General features: G+C 46.8%; 15 non-coding genes and 1 pseudogene across 15 annotated transcripts; 6 read left to right on the forward strand and 10 right to left on the reverse strand.

Annotated features, from left to right (window-relative positions):
- Positions 1-249: 249 nt before the first annotated feature.
- LOC135025472 (U1 spliceosomal RNA) lies at positions 250-413 on the reverse strand. The gene has a single exon (XR_010222221.1). It is a non-coding gene; the product is annotated as a U1 spliceosomal RNA (small nuclear RNA).
- A 671-nt stretch (positions 414-1,084) lies between these two features.
- LOC135025402 (U1 spliceosomal RNA) lies at positions 1,085-1,247 on the reverse strand. Its single transcript, XR_010222168.1, has one exon. It is a non-coding gene; the product is annotated as a U1 spliceosomal RNA (small nuclear RNA).
- A 152-nt stretch (positions 1,248-1,399) lies between these two features.
- On the reverse strand, positions 1,400-1,563 carry LOC135025248 (U1 spliceosomal RNA). The gene has a single exon (XR_010222032.1). It is a non-coding gene; the product is annotated as a U1 spliceosomal RNA (small nuclear RNA).
- Positions 1,564-2,234: 671 nt separating this feature from the next.
- Positions 2,235-2,397, reverse strand: LOC135025360 (U1 spliceosomal RNA). Its single transcript, XR_010222142.1, has one exon. It is a non-coding gene; the product is annotated as a U1 spliceosomal RNA (small nuclear RNA).
- A 144-nt stretch (positions 2,398-2,541) lies between these two features.
- On the forward strand, positions 2,542-2,657 carry LOC135025440 (U5 spliceosomal RNA). Its single transcript, XR_010222189.1, has one exon. It is a non-coding gene; the product is annotated as a U5 spliceosomal RNA (small nuclear RNA).
- Positions 2,658-2,927: 270 nt separating this feature from the next.
- LOC135025444 (U5 spliceosomal RNA) lies at positions 2,928-3,043 on the forward strand. Its single transcript, XR_010222193.1, has one exon. It is a non-coding gene; the product is annotated as a U5 spliceosomal RNA (small nuclear RNA).
- Positions 3,044-3,329: 286 nt separating this feature from the next.
- On the forward strand, positions 3,330-3,445 carry LOC135025443 (U5 spliceosomal RNA). Its single transcript, XR_010222192.1, has one exon. It is a non-coding gene; the product is annotated as a U5 spliceosomal RNA (small nuclear RNA).
- Positions 3,446-3,719: 274 nt separating this feature from the next.
- LOC135025445 (U5 spliceosomal RNA) lies at positions 3,720-3,835 on the forward strand. The gene has a single exon (XR_010222194.1). It is a non-coding gene; the product is annotated as a U5 spliceosomal RNA (small nuclear RNA).
- Positions 3,836-4,110: 275 nt separating this feature from the next.
- Positions 4,111-4,226, forward strand: LOC135025450 (U5 spliceosomal RNA). The gene has a single exon (XR_010222199.1). It is a non-coding gene; the product is annotated as a U5 spliceosomal RNA (small nuclear RNA).
- Positions 4,227-9,203: 4,977 nt separating this feature from the next.
- Positions 9,204-9,367, reverse strand: LOC135025413 (U1 spliceosomal RNA). Its single transcript, XR_010222176.1, has one exon. It is a non-coding gene; the product is annotated as a U1 spliceosomal RNA (small nuclear RNA).
- A 151-nt stretch (positions 9,368-9,518) lies between these two features.
- Positions 9,519-9,682, reverse strand: LOC135025249 (U1 spliceosomal RNA). The gene has a single exon (XR_010222033.1). It is a non-coding gene; the product is annotated as a U1 spliceosomal RNA (small nuclear RNA).
- Positions 9,683-10,346: 664 nt separating this feature from the next.
- On the reverse strand, positions 10,347-10,510 carry LOC135025371 (U1 spliceosomal RNA). Its single transcript, XR_010222152.1, has one exon. It is a non-coding gene; the product is annotated as a U1 spliceosomal RNA (small nuclear RNA).
- A 152-nt stretch (positions 10,511-10,662) lies between these two features.
- LOC135025259 (U1 spliceosomal RNA) lies at positions 10,663-10,826 on the reverse strand. Its single transcript, XR_010222043.1, has one exon. It is a non-coding gene; the product is annotated as a U1 spliceosomal RNA (small nuclear RNA).
- Positions 10,827-11,497: 671 nt separating this feature from the next.
- On the reverse strand, positions 11,498-11,660 carry LOC135025367 (U1 spliceosomal RNA). The gene has a single exon (XR_010222149.1). It is a non-coding gene; the product is annotated as a U1 spliceosomal RNA (small nuclear RNA).
- A 152-nt stretch (positions 11,661-11,812) lies between these two features.
- LOC135025254 (U1 spliceosomal RNA) lies at positions 11,813-11,976 on the reverse strand. The gene has a single exon (XR_010222038.1). It is a non-coding gene; the product is annotated as a U1 spliceosomal RNA (small nuclear RNA).
- A 3,761-nt stretch (positions 11,977-15,737) lies between these two features.
- LOC135025436 (U1 spliceosomal RNA) lies at positions 15,738-15,916 on the forward strand (annotated as a pseudogene).
- Positions 15,917-18,499: the final 2,583 nt, after the last annotated feature.

Here is an 18,499-nt window from a genome sequence, read left to right on the forward strand (position 1 = left end):
GAAATCGCAGGGGCAGCAAATCCAGAGTGCAATGGGTGAGCCTTGCCCTGGGAGAAGCACCTTCATGATTATAGTATCTCACCTGGCAGGTAAGTAGAAGTTGGGCTAGAGCTGGGGAGGGTCGCTGCTCGGGCACCCCCCTGTCAAGTGAAGGAGATCCAACTGAGGCAGCACAAGGGAACTCTCGAAAGAAGAACAAGGCTAGAGGAAGAACTGAAACAAAGAAATCTGACTTTTACCAGAGCTGACCAGAGGAAAGCACAAACACAGTCCCCCACTACCACAAATAATGCAGTTGAGTTTCCCACATTTGGGGAAATCACAGGGGTCAGCATACCCAGAATGCAATGAATGAACCTCACCCTGGGAGAACAATCTTCAAGACCATGGTCTCTCCTATGCAAAATAAGTATGATTTGGGATAGGGCTGGGGAGGGCCGCTGCTCAGGCACATCTCTGTCAAGTAAAGGAGATTCAACTGAGGCAGCACAAGGGAACTCTCATCTGGGGACAACAACTGCAGGGAGAACACATATTTTCAGATGAACATGGGAGGGCAGAAGGCTGCCTAATACTGAAGCACCCCCAAACAACAAACCAAATGCTACAACTAGTGCAAGCATTCCTGGGGGAAGGCCTGCAGCAGATGGATTTGCATATGGTGATGCCATCCAAGCAGTGGGTCAAAGTTGGCTTCAACCCTCGTCTGCATATGAAAAGAGAAAAGGGGCGTGCAGGGCATGGCGGCCTTTTGCGGCGCTTGGATGACCCCTAGTTAGCATTACACACCTCCACCCTCCTTCGGTGTGGGGCTCATGTTGGCTATGCCCCAGCCCCTGAAGCATTCAAGCTGATTTCTTGCAGCAGCTGGGCACTGTAACTGCTCCAGAGCTGCTCTGTAAGGCAAGTAAAAGGGTGTGGGCCCTGCAGCACTACCTGTAGTTTGCATTGTGCGTTGGAAGGCACGAAGTAAGCAGACGGGAGAAGTCAGGATAGTGCGCAAGGGCATAGAAGGGAGCGGCTCAAGAAAAGAGAAGTGGAAACAGACAGCAAACTAGGCTGGAGATAGACCTGAGACAAAGAGATCTGAATTATACGAGAGCCGACCAAGGGAAACACAAATTATGCAGTCAAGTTTCCCACATTTGGGGAAATCACAGGGGCAGCACAACCAGAGTGCAATGGGTGAGCCTTGCCCTGGGAGAAGCACCTTCATGATCATAGTATCTCACCTGGCAGGTAAGTAGGAGTTGGGCTAGAGCTGGGGAGGGTCGCTGCTCGGGCACCCCCCTGTCAAGTGAAAGAGATCCAACTGAGGCAGCACAAGGGAACTCTCGAAAGAAGAACAAGGCTAGAGGAAGATCTGAGATAAAGAAATCTGATTTTTACCAGAGCTGACCAGAGGAAAGCACAAACACAGTCCCCCACTACCACAAATAATGCAGTCGAGTTTCCCACATTTGGGGAAATCACAGGGGTCAGCATACCCAGAATGCAATGAATGAACCTCACCCTGGGAGAACAATCTTCATGACCATGGTATCGCCTATGCAAAATAAGTATGATTTGGGATAGGGCTGGGGAGGGCCGCTGCTCAGGCACATCTCTGTCAAGTAAAGGAGATTCAACTGAGGCAGCACAAGGGAACTCTCATCTGGGGACAACAACTGCAGGGAGAACATATATTTTCAGATGAACATGGGAGGGCAGAAGGCTGCCTAATACTGAAGCACCCCCAAACAACAAACCAAATGCAACAACTAGTGCAAGCATTCCTGGGGGAAGGCCTGCAGCAGATGGATTTGCATATGGTGATGTCATCCAAACAGTGGGTCAAAGTTGGCTTCAACCCTCGTCTGCATATGAAAAGAGACAAGGGGCGTGCAGGGCATGGCGGCCTTTTGCGGCGCTTGGATGACCCCTAGTTCGCATTACACACCTCCACCCTCCTTCGGTGTGGGGCTCATGTTGGCTATTCCCCAGCCCCTGAAGCATTCAAGCTGATTTCTTGCAGCAGCTGGGCACTGTAACTGCTCCAGAGACGCTCTGTAAGGCAAGTAAAAGGGTGTGGGTCCTGCAGCACTACCTGTAGTTTGCATTGTGCGTTGGAAGGCACAAAGTAAGCAGACGGGAGAAGTCAGGATAGTGCGCAAGGGCATAGAAGGGAGCGGCTCAAGAAAAGAGAAGTAGAAACAGACAGCAAACTAGGCTGGAGAGAGACCTGAGACAAAGAGATCTGAATTATACGAGAGCCGACCAGGGGAAACACAAATTATGCAGTCAAGTTTCCCACATTTGGGGAAATCGCAGAAGCAGCACACCCAGAGTGCAATGGGTGAGCCTTGCCCTGGGAGAAGCACCTTCATGATCATAGTATCTCACCTGGCAGGTAAGTAGGAGTTGGGCTAGAGCTGGGGAGGGTCGCTGCTCGAGCATCCCCCTGTCAAGTAAAGGAGATTCAACTGAGGCAGCACAAGGGAACTCTCATCTGGGGACAACAACTGCAGGGAGAACACATATTTTCAGATAAAAATCTTGGTCATGCTCTGGTTTCTCTTCAGAACGAACAAATCTTTCGCCTTTTACTAAAGATTTCCGTGGAGAGGAGCAAAACCGAGTTTTATCTCAATTTTTGCATGCCCCATCTTTTTGGGGTTTCTTTTATCGGTTTAAAGATAGAATGAGTGTGCTTTAATGTAAGCTCATTTGCATAGAAATGACAGTAAATGTTTGTTTCTTTTCAAACAGAACTTTCTTGACCATGCTACTTGCTTGAAAGATCTGGGAGCACATGGAATACAGTACAAACCATGCTTATAGCAAGGAGAAGACAGGTGAGAAATCTGCTTTCTTTCAAATTGGGCGCTCACTTTGATCTGAATGAGGACTGCTGGCACGGCACTCAGGCGACAGGTGGAATCTTGGTCATGCTCTGGTTTCTCTTCAGAACGAACAAATCTTTCGCCTTTTACTAAAGATTTCCGTGGAGAGGAGCAAAACTGAGTTTTATCTCAATTTTTGCATGTCCCATATTATTGGGGTTTCTTTTATCGGATTAAAGACAGAACGAGTGTGCTTTCTTGTTAGCTTTAATGTAAGTATATTTGCATAACAATGACAATAAATGTCTGTTTCTTTTCAAGCAGAACTTTCTTGACCATACTAATTGCTTGAAAGATCTGGGAGCACATGGAAAAGAGTACAAACCATGCTTATAGCAAGGGGAAGCCTGGTGAGAAATCTGCTTTCTTTCTTTCAAATTGGGTGCTCACTTTGAGCTGAATGAGGACTGCTGGCATGGCACTCAGGCGACAGGTGGAATCTTGGTCATGCTCTGGTTTCTCTTCAGAACGAACAAATCTTTCGCCTTTTACTAAAGATTTCCGTGGAGAGGAGCAAAACTGAGTTTTATCTCAATTTTTGCATGCCCCGTCTTATTGGGGTTTCTTTTATCAGTTTAAAGATAGAACGAGTGTGCTTTAATGTAAGCTCATTTGCGTAGAAATGACAGTAAATGTTTGTTTCTTTTCAAACAGAACTTTCTTGACTATACTAATTGCTTGAAAGATCTGGGAGCACATGGAAAAGAGTACAAACCATGTTTATAGCAAGGGGAAGCCTGGTGAGAAATCTGCTTTCTTTCTTTCAAATTGGGTGCTCACTTTGAGCTGAATGAGGACTGCTGGCATGGCACTCAGGCGACAGGTAGAATCTTGGTCATGCTGTGGTTTCTCTTCAGAACGAACAAATCTTTCGCCTTTTACTAAAGATTTCCGTGGAGAGGAGCAAAACTGAGTTTTATCTCAATTTTTGCATGCCCCATCTTATTGGGGTTTTATTTTATTGGTTTAAAGATAGAACGAGTGTGCTTTAATGTAAGCTCATTTGCATAGAAATTACAGTAAATGTTTGTTTCTTTTCAAACAGAACTTTCTTGACCACACTAATTGTTTGAAAGATCTGGGAGCACATGGAAAAGAGTACAAACCATGTTTATAGCAAGGGGAAGCCTGGTGAGAAATCTGCTTTCTTTCATTCAAATTGGGTGCTCACTTTGAGCTGAATGAGAACTGCTGGCATGGCACTCAGGCGACAGGTGGAATCTTGGTCATGCTCTGGTTTCTCTTCAGAACTAACAAATATTTCGCCTTTTATTAAAGATTTCCGTGGAGAGGAGCAAAACTGAGTTTTATCTCAATTTTTGCATGCCCCATATTATTGGGGTTTCTTTTATCAGTTTAAAGACAGAACGAGTGTGCTTTCTTGTTAGCTTTAATGTAAGTTTATTTGCATAACAATGACAGTAAATGTTTGTTTCTTTTCAAACAGAACTTTCTTGACCATGCTACTTGCTTGAAAGATCTGGGAGCACATGGAAAACAGTACAAACCATGCAGTATCACAAGAGCCTTTATTTGATCTTTCATGAAGATAGAGCAGAATTGAGGACACGTCAACAATTTCTGCCGAAGGTGGTTCATCTTTCCACATGGTGCCTTTGGCCACTGACACCTTCGTTGAGTCAAAGTCTCTGGCTGTGGTCAGAACTTTGAAAATTTATGTCACCAGAACGGTTCAGATTAGGAAAACAGAGGCTCTGTTTGTCCTGTATGCTCCCAACATGATTGGGTGTCCTGCTTCCATGCAGACCATTATGCGCTGGATCTGTGGTAAGATTCAGCATGCTCATTCCACGGCAGGATTGCCGTTACTGAATTAGGTGAAGACCCATTCTACTAGAAAGGTGGGTTCATCCTGGGCAGCTGGTCGGGGAGTCTCGGCATTGCAACTTTGCCGAGCAGCTATTTAGTAAACACTTTTGCTAAGTTTTACAAGTTTGATACCTTGGCTGATGATAACCTCAAGTTGGGTCATTCGGTGCTGCAGAGTCGTACGCACTCTCCCACCCGTTCAAGAGCTTTGGTATAACCCCATGGTTCTTAATGTGACCCCAGCATCCTCTAGGTCGTATGAGAAAATAGGATTTTAATACCTACCGGTAAATCCTTTTCTCTTAGTACGTAGAGGATGCTGGGCACCCGTCCCAGTCCATACTGTGTCTGCAGTTATTACTTGTGGTTATACACATGTTGTGTTACGGTTCTGGTCAGCTTTTTGCTGCAATTGTTCATGCCGTTGGCTTGTGTTCTGTTGAATGCCACGTTCTGCGGCATGCTTAAGGTGTGAGCTGGTAAGATGCTCACCTTAGTTTAACTATAAATCCTTTCCTCGAAATGTCCGTCTCCCTGGGCACAGTTCCTATAACTGGAGTCTGGAGGAGGGGCATAGAGGGAGGAGCCAGTTCACACCCTTTGAAAGTCTTAAAGTGCCCATGTCTCTTGCGGATCCCGTCTATACCCCATGGTTCTTAATGTGACCCCAGCATCCTCTACGGACTAAGAGAAAAGGATGCCCTTGTGTACTATCCTGACTTCTCCTCCCGTCTGCTTACTTTGTGCCTTCCAACGCACAATGCGAACTACAGGTGGTGCTGCAGGGCCCACACCCTTTTACTTGCCTTACAGAGCAGCTCTGGAGCTGTTACAGTGCCCAGCTGCTGCAAGAAATCAGCTTGAATGCTTCAGGGGATGGGGCATGGCCAACATGAGCCCCACACCAAAGGAGGGTGGGGGTGTTTAATGCGAACAAGGGGTCATCCAAGCACTGCAAAAGGCCGCCATGCCCTGCATGCCCCTTTTCTCTATGGAATCCGAATCTCGCAAGAATCCGACAGCGGGATGATGACATTTTCCCTTGTTCAGGTTTTCCGAGTCAGGCGGGAACAACTGAGCCTGCCTCGGACCAGTGTAAACCACGTGGAGTTCGTGGGGAATTCGGTTCTCGGAGAACCGAACCCGCTCCTCTCTACCTTATACCCATCAATTTTTTTTATTTTCAATCTAAGCCCCTGCAGTTTTCTGTAAGCATCTGCTTCGCTATGATGATCAACAAGTCACAAGGGCAAACACTCAGGGTGTGAGGCGTAGATCTTAGGACCAGCTGCTACAAGCATGGCAGAGGTGTCACTATCACTGGTGACACCCAGAGAGGTGGCGAGGGAGATTGTAATGCAGTGCGCGCAGATAAGCAGCGCAATGGTAAAAAGGAGGCATGGTTTCATAGGTAGGGGCGTGGCCTGGTGGCCTGAATCTACATTTTGTTGCTCCGGGTGTCCCGGGGGTTGGGGGCTGCACCCGGGGACTAGTGTGTGAGCGGTGCTGGCTCCTGCATAGTGACAGGGCATGGCCACCCAGCATGACGCCTCCCTTCTTGACCATGCTGTAATTGCAGTAACACTGCAGTTCAGCGTGATCATAAAAAATGGTGTAGGCTCCTGCTGGTGCAGACTGTATGTGCGCGCAGGAAGCCGCCACCATTTTTGTGATCACAGCGGCTGAATGTGATGTCATACAGCCGCTGTGACCACGCCCCCTGTGTCTCCTCCGTTGCAGACCCCATTTTGAAGCCTTGCCCCCGCACCGCTCCATCCCTGACTTGGAAATGGAGTGTTGCTGACCCACCTCTCCCCCCCTTCCCCGCCCCGATTGACAGGCAGAGGCGATCACATTCTCTGCGGGGTGCCGCAGAAAATGCAGGCACATGCGTATGCTCTTAGCAATTTTTGCAGTTGGATCGCTTATTGTGATTGCAATCCAACCTGAATCAGGCCCTATTACCTATCACAATGCGCTGCGGGCAGTACAAAATTGGGTTAATATAGGAGAAAAACCCCCAGACCTGTGCTCCTTAACTGTACCTGGTGGCTAGTGGAGCGGCTGCCCAGTAATCAGTGTCCACCGCAGTGCGCACACGGCCCACCCCCTACGGCCTCGCTCCCCTTCATCAGCGGCCTCGTGATCCGGAAGGGTGGTGTGTGTGTGACTGACCTTAGGATGAAACCGGAGCCTCCGCTGCAGTGACCCAGCAACCAGGGCACGGGAGTATACAGCGCCGCTGGGAGTGATGAAGCTGCAGTAAAGATGTCTATTAGACCTAGCCTGCTGCAGCCCTTGTAGATTCTCATAAAACAAGTTCTTCTTTTCTTGTCAAAATTAATAGCTAAGAATAGGCTGCCTGAGGCAGGCCCCTGTTAATTGGCCTGCTACTGAAGGCACCAACTACAAACTGAGCTCCCTGTTCATGGAAGCGGGGTTATAGAGGAGAATGCACTGAGCTTCTTGGGAACAGTCAAAAGCTTTGAGCCGGTTGGTGCCTCAGATCAAGATCCTACTCTACACCCCAATGTGAATCCTTGTGGAGTCCAGTGTACCCCACAGAAGAAATGAATGTGTCACACCCATTGGCAGCAACCTTAGAATAGCTGCTGACGGGCACAATTGAGAAAGGAAGGGGGGGGGACATTTGAATCCAGCACATAGATGCAATTCAAATATGTAATTTGTACCTTCCTATTTTAAAATATAATGGATGAACCTCACCCTGTGAGAACAATCTTCATGATCAAGAGATCTAATATGTAAAATAAGTATGAGTTGGGATAGGGCTGGGGAGGGTGGCAGCTCGGGCAGCCCCTCCCCCGTCAAGTTAAGGAGATTCAACTGAGGAAGCACAAGGGAACTCTCGTCTGGGGACAACAACTGCAGGGAGACCACATCTTTTCAGATGAACATGGGAGGGCGGAAGGCTGCCTAATACTGAAGCACCATCAAATATCAAACCATATCCAACAACTAGTACAAGCATTCCTGGGGGAAGGTCTGCAGCAGAAGGATTTGCATACGGTGATGTCATCCAAGCAGTGGGCCAAAGTTGGCTGGAACCCTCATCTGCATATAAAAAGAGAAAAGGGGCATGCAGGGCATGGCGGCCTTTTGCAGTGCTTGGATGACCCCTAGTTCGCATTAAACACCCCCACCCTCCTTTGGTGTGGGGCTCATGTTGGCCATGCCCCATCCCCTGAAGCATTCATGCTGATTCGGATTCCATAGAGAAAAGGGGCATGCAGGGCATGGCGGCCTTTTGCAGTGCTTGGATGACCCCTAGTTTGCATTAAACACCCCCACCCTCCTTTGGTGTGGGGCTCATGTTGGCCATGCCCCATCCCCTGAAGCATTCAAGCTGATTTCTTGCAGCAGCTGGGCACTGTAACATATAAAGAGCTGCGCGTTGCTGCCATTTTTACTCGTGCATTGAAGAGAGAGCGGAGAGGACGTGGCTATGTTCTCTCAGTGGAAATCTCAATATCAGTGCTCAGTATCAGTGGTTACTTATTGCTGCTCAGTAATACTAGTAGTGTGTCTCTCCTGCTCAGTGTCAGTTCTCAGTAGTATCCTCATCAGTGCTCAGTATCACTGCTCATTGTCTTGTGCTGCATTGTGGTGCTCAGCATACTACAGTACATTACTAATAGTCCAGTGCTGCATCTTGCTGCTCAGTGTCAGTTCTAGTATCCTCATCAGTGCTCACTATCACTGCTCATTGCATTGTGGTGTTCTGTATACTACAGTAACATAGTAATATAGTATATATAGAGGAGCGGGTTCGGTTCTCCGAGAACCGAATTCCCGACGAACTCCACGTGGTTTACACTGGTCCGAGGCAGGCTCGGTTGTTCCCGCCTGACTCGGAAAACCTGAACAAGGGAAAATGTCTTCATCCCGCTGTCGGATTCTCGCGAGATTCGGATTCCATATAAAGAGCTGCGCGTTGCCGCCATTTTTACTCGTGCATTGAAGAGAGAGCGGAGAGGACGTGGCTATGTTCTCTCAGTGGAAATCTCAATATCAGTGCCCAGTATCAGTGGTTACTTATTGCTGCTCAGTAATACTAGTAGTGTGTCTCTCCTGCTCAGTGTCAGTTCTCTGTAGTATCCTCATCAGTGCTCAGTATCACTGCTCATTGTCTTGTGCTGCATTGTGGTGCTCAGCATACAACAGTACATTACTATTAGTCCAGTGCTGCATCTTGCTGCTCATGTTGGCTATGCCCCAGCCCCTGAAGCATTCAAGCTGATTTCTTGCAGCAGCTGGGCACTGTAACAGCTCCAGAGCTGCTCTGTAAGGCAAGTAAAAGGGTGTTGGCCCTGCAGCACTACCTGTAGTTTGCATTGTGCGTTGGAAGGCACAAAGTAAGCAGACAGGAGAAGTCAGGAGAGTGCACAAGGGCATAGAAGGCAGGGGCTCAAGAAAAGAGAAGTGGAAACAGACAGCAAACTAGGCTGGAGAGAGACCTGAGACAAAGAGATCTGAATTATACGAGTAGCCGATCAGAGGAAACACAAATTATGCAGTCAAGTGTCCCACATTTGGGGAAATCGTAGGAGCAGCACACCCAGAGTGCAATGGGTGAGCCTTGCCCTGGTAGAAGCACCTTCCTGATCATAGTATCTCACTTGGCAGGTAAGTAGGAGTTGGGCTTGAGCTGGGGAGGGTCGCTGCTCGGATACCCCCCTGTCAAGTGAAGGAGATCCAACTGAGGCAGCACAAGGAAACTCTCGAAAAAAAACAAGGCTAGAGGAAGATCTGAGACACAGAAATCTGACTTTTACCAGAGCTGACCAGAGGAAAGCACAAACACAGTCCCCCACTACCACAAATAATGCAGTCGAGTTTCCCACATTTGGGGAAATCACAGGGGTCAGCATACCCAGAATGCAATGAATGAACCTCACCCTGGGAGAACAATCTTCATGACCATGGTATCTCCTATGCAAAATAAGTATGATTTGGGATAGGGCTGGGGAGGGCCGCTGCTCAGGCACATCTCTGTCAAGTAAAGGAGATTCAACTGAGGCAGCACAAGGGAACTCTCATCTGGGGACAACAACTGCAGGGAGAACACATATTTTCAGATGAACATGGGAGAGCAGAAGGCTGCCTAATGCACCCCAAACAACAAACCAAATGCAACAACTAGTACAAGCATTCCTGGGGGAAGGTCTGCAGAAGACGGATTTGCATACGGTGATGTCATCCAAGCAGTGGGCCAAAGTTGGCTGGAACCCTCATCTGCATATGAAAAGAGAAAAGGGGTATGCAGGGCATGGCGGCCTTTTGCGGCGCTTGGATGACCCTTAGTTCGCATTAAACACCTCCACCCTCCGTCGGTGTGGGGCTCATGTTGGCTATGCCCCAGCCCCTGAAGCATTCAAGCTGATTTCTTGCAGCAGCTGGGCACTGTAACAGCTCCAGAGCTGCTCTGAAAGGCAAGTAAAAGGGTGTGGGCCCTGCAGCACTACCTGTAGTTTGCATTGTGCGTTGGAAGGCACAAAGTAAGCAGACAGGAGAAGTCAGGAGAGTGCACAAGGGCATAGAAGGCAGCGGCTCAAGAAAAGAGAAGTGGAAACAGACAGCAAACTAGGCTGGAGAGAGACCTGAGACAAAGAGATCTGAATTATACGAGTAGCCGACTAGAGGAAACACAAATTATGCAGTCAAGTGTCCCACATTTGGGGAAATCGTAGGAGCAGCACACCCAGAGTGCAATGGGTGAGCCTTGCCCTGGGAGAAGCACCTTCATGATCATAGTATCTCACCTGGCAGGTAAGTAGGAGTTGGGCTAGAGATGGGGAGGGTCGCTGCTCGGGCACCCCCCTGTCAAGTGAAGGAGATCCAACTGAGGCAGCACAAGGAAACTCTCGAAAAAAGAACAAGGCTAGAGGAAGATCTGAGACAAAGAAATCTGTCTTTTACCAGAGCTGACCAGAGGAAAGCACAAACACAGTCCCCCACTACCACAATTAATGCAGTCGAGTTTCCCACATTTGGGGAAATCACAGGGGTCAGCATACCCAGAATGCAATGAATGAACCTCACCCTGGGAGAACAATCTTCATGACCATGGAAACTCCTATGCAAAATAAGTATGATTTGGGATAGGGCTGGGGAGGGCCGCTGCTCAGGCACATCTCTGTCAAGTAAAGGAGATTCAACTGAGGCAGCACAAGGGAACTCTCATCTGGGGACAACAACTGCAGGGAGAACACATATTTTCAGATGAACATGGGAGGGCAGAAGGCTGCCTAATACTGAAGCACCCCCAAACAACAAACCAAATGTAACAACTAGTAAAAGCATTCCTGGGAGAAGGTCTGCAGAAGACGGATTTGCATACGGTGATGTCATCCAAGCAGTGGGCCAAAGTTGGCTGGAACCCTCATCTGCATATGAAAAGAGAAAAGGGTTATGCAGGGCATGGCGGCCTTTTGCGGTGCTTGGATGACCCCTAGTTCGCATTAAATACCTCCACCCTCCTTCGGTGTGGGGCTCATGTTGGCTATGCCCCAGCCCCTGAAGCATTCAAGCTGATTTCTTGCAGCAGCTGGGCACTGTAACAGCTCCAGAGCTGCTCTGTACGGCAAGTAAAAGGGTGTGGGCCCTGCAGCACTACCTGTAGTTCGCATTGTGCGTTGGAAGGCACAAAGTAAGCAGACGGGAGAAGTCAGGATAGTGCGCAAGGGCATAGAAGGGAGCGGCTCAAGAAAACAGAAGTGGAAACAGACAGCAAACTAGGCTGGAGAGAGACCTGAGACAAAGAGATCTGAATTATACGAGAGCCGACCAGGGGAAACACAAATTATGCAGTCAAGTTTCCCACATTTGGGGAAATCGCAGGAGCAGCACACCCAGAGTGCAATGGGTGAGCCTTGCCCTGGGAGAAGCACCTTCATGATCATAGTATCTCACCTGGCAGGTATGTAGGAGTTGGGCTAGAGCTGGGGAGGGTCGCTGCTCGGGTACCCCCCTGTCAAGTGAAGGAGATCAAACTGAGGCAGCACAATGGAACTCTCGAAAGAAGAACAAGGCTAGAGGAAGATCTGAGACAAAGAAATCTGACTTTTACCAGAGCTGACAAGAGGAAAACACAAACACAGTGCCCCACTACCACAAATAATGCAGTTGAGTTTCCCACATTTGGGGAAATCACAGGGGTCAGCATACCCAGAATGCAATGAATGAACCTCACCCTGGGAGAACAATCTTTATGACCATGGTATCTCCTATGCAAAATAAGTATGATTTGAGATAGGGCTGGGGAGGGCCGCTGCTCAGGCACATCTCTGTCAAGTAAAGGAGATTCAACTGAGGCAGCACAAGGGAACTCTCATCTGGGGACAACAACTGCCGGGAGAACACATATTTTCAGATGAACATGGGAGGGCAGAAGGCTGCCTAATACTGAAGCACGCCCAAACAACAAACCAAATGCAACAACTAGTACAAGCATTCCTGGGAGAAGGTCTGCAGAAGACGGATTTACATACGGTGATGTCATCCAAGCAGTGGGCCAAAGTTGGCTGGAACCCTCATCTGCATATGTTGAAGATACAATTTGTGAATTGCATTTAATACTATCTCCCTTTCCTGGGGAGAAGATGGTAGGGCCGATTTGAAAAACCGGCGAGGAGGCACCTCTTCGAATTTCAGCTTGTAACCCTGAGAAACAATTTCTATTGCCTAGGGATCCACCTGCGAATGAACCCAGATGTGGCTGAAAACTCGAAGACGTGCCCTCAACTGGGCGGACTCCTTTAGCGGAGCCCCAGCGTCATGCGGTGGATTTTGTAGAGGCCGGGGAGGACTTCTGTTCCTGGGAACTAGCTGTGTTGTGCAGCTTCTTCCCTCTGCCCTTACCTCTGGCAAGAAAGGACGCACCTCGTACTTTCTTGTTTCTCTGTGATCGAAAGGACTGCATTTGATAATGTGGTGCTTTCTTAGGCTGTGAGGGAATATAAGGCAAAAAATTTGATTTACCAGCTGTAGCTGTGGAGACTAGGTCCGAGAGACCTTTCCCAAACAATTCCTCACCCCTGTAAGGTAAAACCTCCATATGCCTTTTTGAGTCGGCATCACCTGTCCATTGCCGGGTCCATAGGACTCGTCTAGCAGAAATCGACATAGCGTTTATTCTAGAACCCAGTAGACTAATGTCACTTTGAGCATCTCTCATATATAGGACAGCATCTTTTATATGCCCTATGGTCAATAACATAGCATCCTTATCTAGGGTCTCAATCTCTGCTGATAAGGTATCTGTCCATGCTGCCACCGCGCTACAACCCCGGCCGACGCAATTGCCGGTCTGAGTAAGGTACCAGAATGTGTGTAAATGGACTTTAGGGTAACCTCCTGCTTGCGGTCAGCAGGGTCCCTGATGGTAGCCGTATCCTGGGATGGCAGCGCTACCTTTTTGGATAAGCGTGTCAATGCTTTATCCACCCTAGGGGAGGATTCCCACCGTATCCTGTCCATTGGCGGGAAAGGATATGCCATAAGAATCCTTTTGGGAATCTGCAGCTTTTTGTCTGGAGATTCCCAAGCTTTTTCACATAATTCGTTCAACTCATGTGAGGGGGGAAAGGTTATCTCAGGTTTCTTTCCCTTATACATGTGTACCCTCGTGTCAGGGACAGGGGACTCTGTGATGTGCAAAACATCTTTTATTGCAATAATCATATATCGAATACATTTAGCCAATTTTGGCTGTAACTTTGCATCATCGTAGTCGACACTGGAGTCAGAATCTGTGTCGGTATCTGTGTCAACTATTTGGGATAGTGGGCGCTTTTGAGACCCCGAAGGTCCCTGCGACATAGGGACAGGCATGGGTTGACTCCCTGACTGTTCCCTAGCTTCAGCTTTGTCTAATCTCTTGTGTAATAAGTTTACATTAGCACTTAAAACATTCCACATATCCATCCAGTCAGGTGTCGGCGTTGTCGATGGAGACACCACATTAATTTGCTCCTGCTCCTCTCTAGGAGAGCCTTCTACCTCAGACATGTCGACACACGTGTACCGACACACCATACACTCAGGGAATCCTCTTATCTGAGGACAGTTCCCCAACAAGGCCCTTTGGAGAGACAGAGAGAGAGAGTATGCCAGCACACACCCCAGCGCTATATGACCCAGGAAAAAAACACAATAATTTTATGTTTACCCAGTAGCGCTGTATTTCCATATATATATGCGCCTAATTATGTGCCCCCCTCTTCTTTAAGACCCTCTTTCTACCGTGGTATAAGCAGGGGAGAGTCCGTGGAGCTTCCCCTCAGCGGTGCTGTGGAGAAAATGGCGCTGGTGAGTGCTGAGGGAGAAGCCCCACCCCCTCAGCGACGGGCTTCTGTCCCGCTCAAATATAGTAAAAAAATGGCGGGGGCTCTTATATATATATACAGTGCCTAGCTGCATATATATTTATTTTGCCATAGAGAGGTCTATATTGCTGCCCAGGGCGTCCCCCCTGCGCCCTTCACCCTTACACTGACTGCCGTGTGTGAGGTGTATTGGAGCAATGGAGCACAGCTTTACTGCTGTGCGTTACCTCAGTGAAGATCATGAAGTCTTCCGCCGCCTCTGAAGTCTTCTTTTCTTCTCATACTCACCCGGCTTCTATCTTCCGGCTCTGCGAGGGGGACGGCGGCGCGGCTCTGGGACGGACGGCGAGGGTGAGACCTGCGTACCGATCCCTCTGGAGCTAATGCTGTACAGTAGCCTAAGAAGCAGAGCCTATCAACTCACAGAAGTAGGTGTGCATCTCTCCCCTCCGCCCCTCGATGCAGGGAGTCTGTTGCCAGCAGGCTCCCTGAAAATAAAAAAATCTAACAAATATACTTTCTGTCAGGAAACTCAGGAGAGCTCCCTGAAAAGCACCCAGTCTCCTCTGGGCACAGTAGTAAACTGAGGTCTGGAGGAGGGGCATAGAGGGAGGAGCCAGTGCACACCCAGATCTAAAGTCTTTCTTAAAGTGCCCATGTCTCCTGCGGAGCCCGTCTATCCTTACGGAGTCCCCAGCATCCTCTAGGACGTAAGAGAAAAATTATGCTGGCAGAAAAATCCAATTGAGTGATTAAACAGCTCCAGAGCTGCTCTGTAAGGCAAGTAAAAGGGTGTGGGCCCTGCAGCACTACCTGTAGTTTGCATTGTGCATTGGAAGCCTAGTTTGCTGTCTGTTTCCACTTCTTTTTTCTTGAGCCCCTCCCGTCTATACCCTTGTGCACTATCCTGACTTCTCCTCCCGTCTGCTTACTTTGTGCCTTCCAATGCACAATGCAAACTACAGGTAGTGCTGCAGGGCCCACACCCTTTTACTTGCCTTATAGAGCAGCTCTTGAGCTGTTACAGTGCCCAGCTGCTGCAAGAAATCAGCGTGAATGCTTCAGGGGCTGGGGCATGGCCAACATGAGCCCCACACCGAAGGAGGGTGGGGGTGTTTAATGCGAACTAGGGGTCTCGCACAATGCGAACTACAGGTAGTGCTGCAGGGCCCACACCCTTTTACTTGCCTTACAGAGCAGCTCTGGAGCTGTTACAGTGCCCAGCTGCTGCAAGAAATCAGCTTGAATCCTTCAGGGGCTGGGGCATAGCCAACATGAGCCCCACACCGACGGAGGGTGGAGGTGTTTAATGCGAACTAGGGGTCATCCAAGTGCCGCAAAAGGCCGCCATGCCCTGCACGCCCCTTTTCTCTTTTCATATGCAGACGAGGGTTGAAGCCAACTTTGACCCACTGCTTGGATGACATCGCCATATGCAAATCCATCTGCTGCAGGCCTTCCCCCAGGAATGCTTGCACTAGTTGTTGCATTTGGTTTGTTGTTTGGGGGTGCTTCAGTATTAGGCAGCCTTCTGCCCTCCCATGTTCATCTGAAAATATGTGTTCTCCCTGCAGTTGTTGTCCCCAGATGAGAGTTCCCTTGTGCTGCCTCAGTTGAATCTCCTTTACTTGACAGAGATGTGCCTGAGCAGCGGCCCTCCCCAGCCCTATCCCAAATCATACTTATTTTGCATAGGAGATACCATGGTCATGAAGACTGTTCTCCCAGGGTGCGGTTCATTCATTGCATTCTGGGTATGCTCACCCCTGTGATTTCCCCAAATGTGGGAAACTCGACTGCATTATTTAATGCGAACTAGGGGTCATCCAAGCACCGCAAAAGGCCGCCATGCCCTGCATACCCCTTTTCTCTTTTCATAAGCAGACGAGGTTTGAAGCCAACTTTGACCCACTGCTTGGATGACATCACTTGCTGCCTTTCCAATGAAGCAAGTTTAATTTAATAATAGGTGAAAAACCATCCCTACAAAGGTGTTAATCAGATACTTGGCTTTGTGGACACTTTTCAGAGCACAAATTTGTTAGCATAAAAATAAAGCCAGAAAATGAAGAGCTGTTTAATCACTCAATTGGATTTTTCTGCCAGCATATTTCTTTTTCTCTGCAACCCACTGCTAAATTGTGCTTCCTAGCTGTTTTTATAAAATCACTGAATCAAATCTAACTCTGATTACATCAGAGAAGGCCAGGTACCCTACACCATAACAGGGGGTTTGAAATTTTGACTTGTCTACTTAAAGATCACCAAAATCTGATAACAAGGTCAATTACGTCCCTGGGTGGGATTGAACCACCAACCTTTTGATTAATAGCTGAACACACTAACCGATTGCGCCACAGAGACACTTTGCGAAAAGTCCATACTGACAAAGACTAATAAGCATTCATCTAGAACGTTTCCTAGAAAAACTTTAAAAAGTCAATAATCTGGAGAGTTTTTGTAAGATGTTTCTTCCAGCAACCAATGAAGAAACACATTGGTACTTTCGCATGATGAGTGAGTGCTTCAGGATCTCTTGCACTTACATGTGCAGCAGAGTACTGCAATGGAAGCATGCTGGGCACATAACCCAGAGGTAGGCAGATTGAAACTATCCTTTGCTATATGCATTTTTTTTTTTGTTCATTAAAGTAATCCAAAACTGGGATTGATATTTTAGCTTTTATTTTTACTTAAAGTACAATAACTTTTACCATTTTAATTTGTTTTAATAGTATATTGACAGTATTGTTTTCTTTCAAAAATCCAATTAATTTTCTTTACCCGATTATTAAAATGGTAATTGACAAAAACAAACTACATTGTCACCAGAAGAGCAATACAAAATGTACAAGGGATATATTAAAATCATCTTTCCAGCTTGAATTTCAATGATGCATTGGGGCAACGATTTTGTGAGAAACATCTTCACCCTTAAATAAAGATTTTCTTAATTCCTTACCTGTGTGCTAATTAGATATCACCTTGTTTTCACATTAAACAGACTTCCACATGAGAAAGCAGCAAGGATGCAGTGGCGTTAATGTTTCCTGGTGTCAACCTGTATTATTTCAGTAGATATTGAAATGAGGATGCATCTTGCTGCCTTTCCAATGAAGCAAGTTTAATTTAGTAATAGGTGAAAAACCATCCCTACAAATATGTTAATCAGATACTTGGCTTTGTGGACACTTTTCAGAGAACAAATTCGTTAGCATAAAAATAAAGCCAGAAAATGAAGAGCTGTTTAATCACTCAATTGGATTTTTCTGCCAGCATATTTCTTTTTCTCTGCAACCCACTGCTAAATTGTGCTTCCTAGCTGTTTTTTTTATAAAATCACTTATTCAAATCTAACTCTGATTACATCAGAGTAGGCCAGGTACCCTACACCATAAGAAGGGGGTTTGAAATTTTGACTTGTCTACTTAAAGATCACCAAAATCTGATAACAAGGTCAATTACATCCCTGTGTGGGATTGAACCACCAACCCTTTGATTAATAACCAAACACACTAACAGATTGCGCCACAGAGACACTTTACAAACGTACATACTGACAAAGGCTAATAAGCATTCATCTAGAACGTTTCCTAGAAAAACTTTAAAAAGTCAATAATCTGGAGAGTTTTTGTAAGATGTTTCTTCCATCAACCAACGAAGAAACACATTGGTACTTTCCCATGATGAGTGAGTGCTTCAGGAGCTCTTGCACTTACATGTGCAGCAGAGTACTGCAATGGAAAAATGCTGGGCCCATAACCCAGAGGTAGGCAGATTGAAACTATCCTCTGCTATATGCATTTTTTTTTGTTAATTAAAGTAATCCAAAACTGGGATTGATATTTTTGCTCTTTTATTTTTACTTAAAGTACAATAACTTTTACCATTTTAATTTGTTTTAATAGTATATTGACAGTATTGTTTTCTTTCAAAAATCCACTTAATTTTCTTTACCCTATTATTAAAATGGTAATTGACAAAAACAAACTACATTGTCACCAGAAGAGCAATACAAAATGTACAAGTGATATATTAAAATCATCTTTCCAGCTTGAATTTCAATGATGCATTGGGGCAACGATTTTGTGAGAAACACCTTCACCCTTAAATAAAGATTTTCTTAATTCCTTACCTGTGTGCTAATTAGATATCACCTTGTTTTCACATTAAACAGACTTTCACATGCGAAAACAGCAAATATGCAGTGGCGTTAATGTTTCCTGGTGTCAACCTGTATTATTTCCGTAGATATTGAAAAGAGGATGCATCTTGCTGCCTTTCCAATGAAGCAAGTTTAATTTAGTAATAGGTGAAAAACCATCCCTACAAAGATGTTAATCAGATACTTGGCTTTGTGGACACTTTTCAGAGAACAAATTTGTAATCATAAAAATAAAGCCAGAAAATGAAGAGCTGTTTAATCACTCAATTGGATTT

Source organism: Pseudophryne corroboree, unplaced genomic scaffold, assembly GCF_028390025.1.
Source record: "Pseudophryne corroboree isolate aPseCor3 unplaced genomic scaffold, aPseCor3.hap2 scaffold_415, whole genome shotgun sequence".
In the NCBI taxonomy this organism is placed as follows: Eukaryota; Metazoa; Chordata; class Amphibia; order Anura; family Myobatrachidae; genus Pseudophryne; species Pseudophryne corroboree.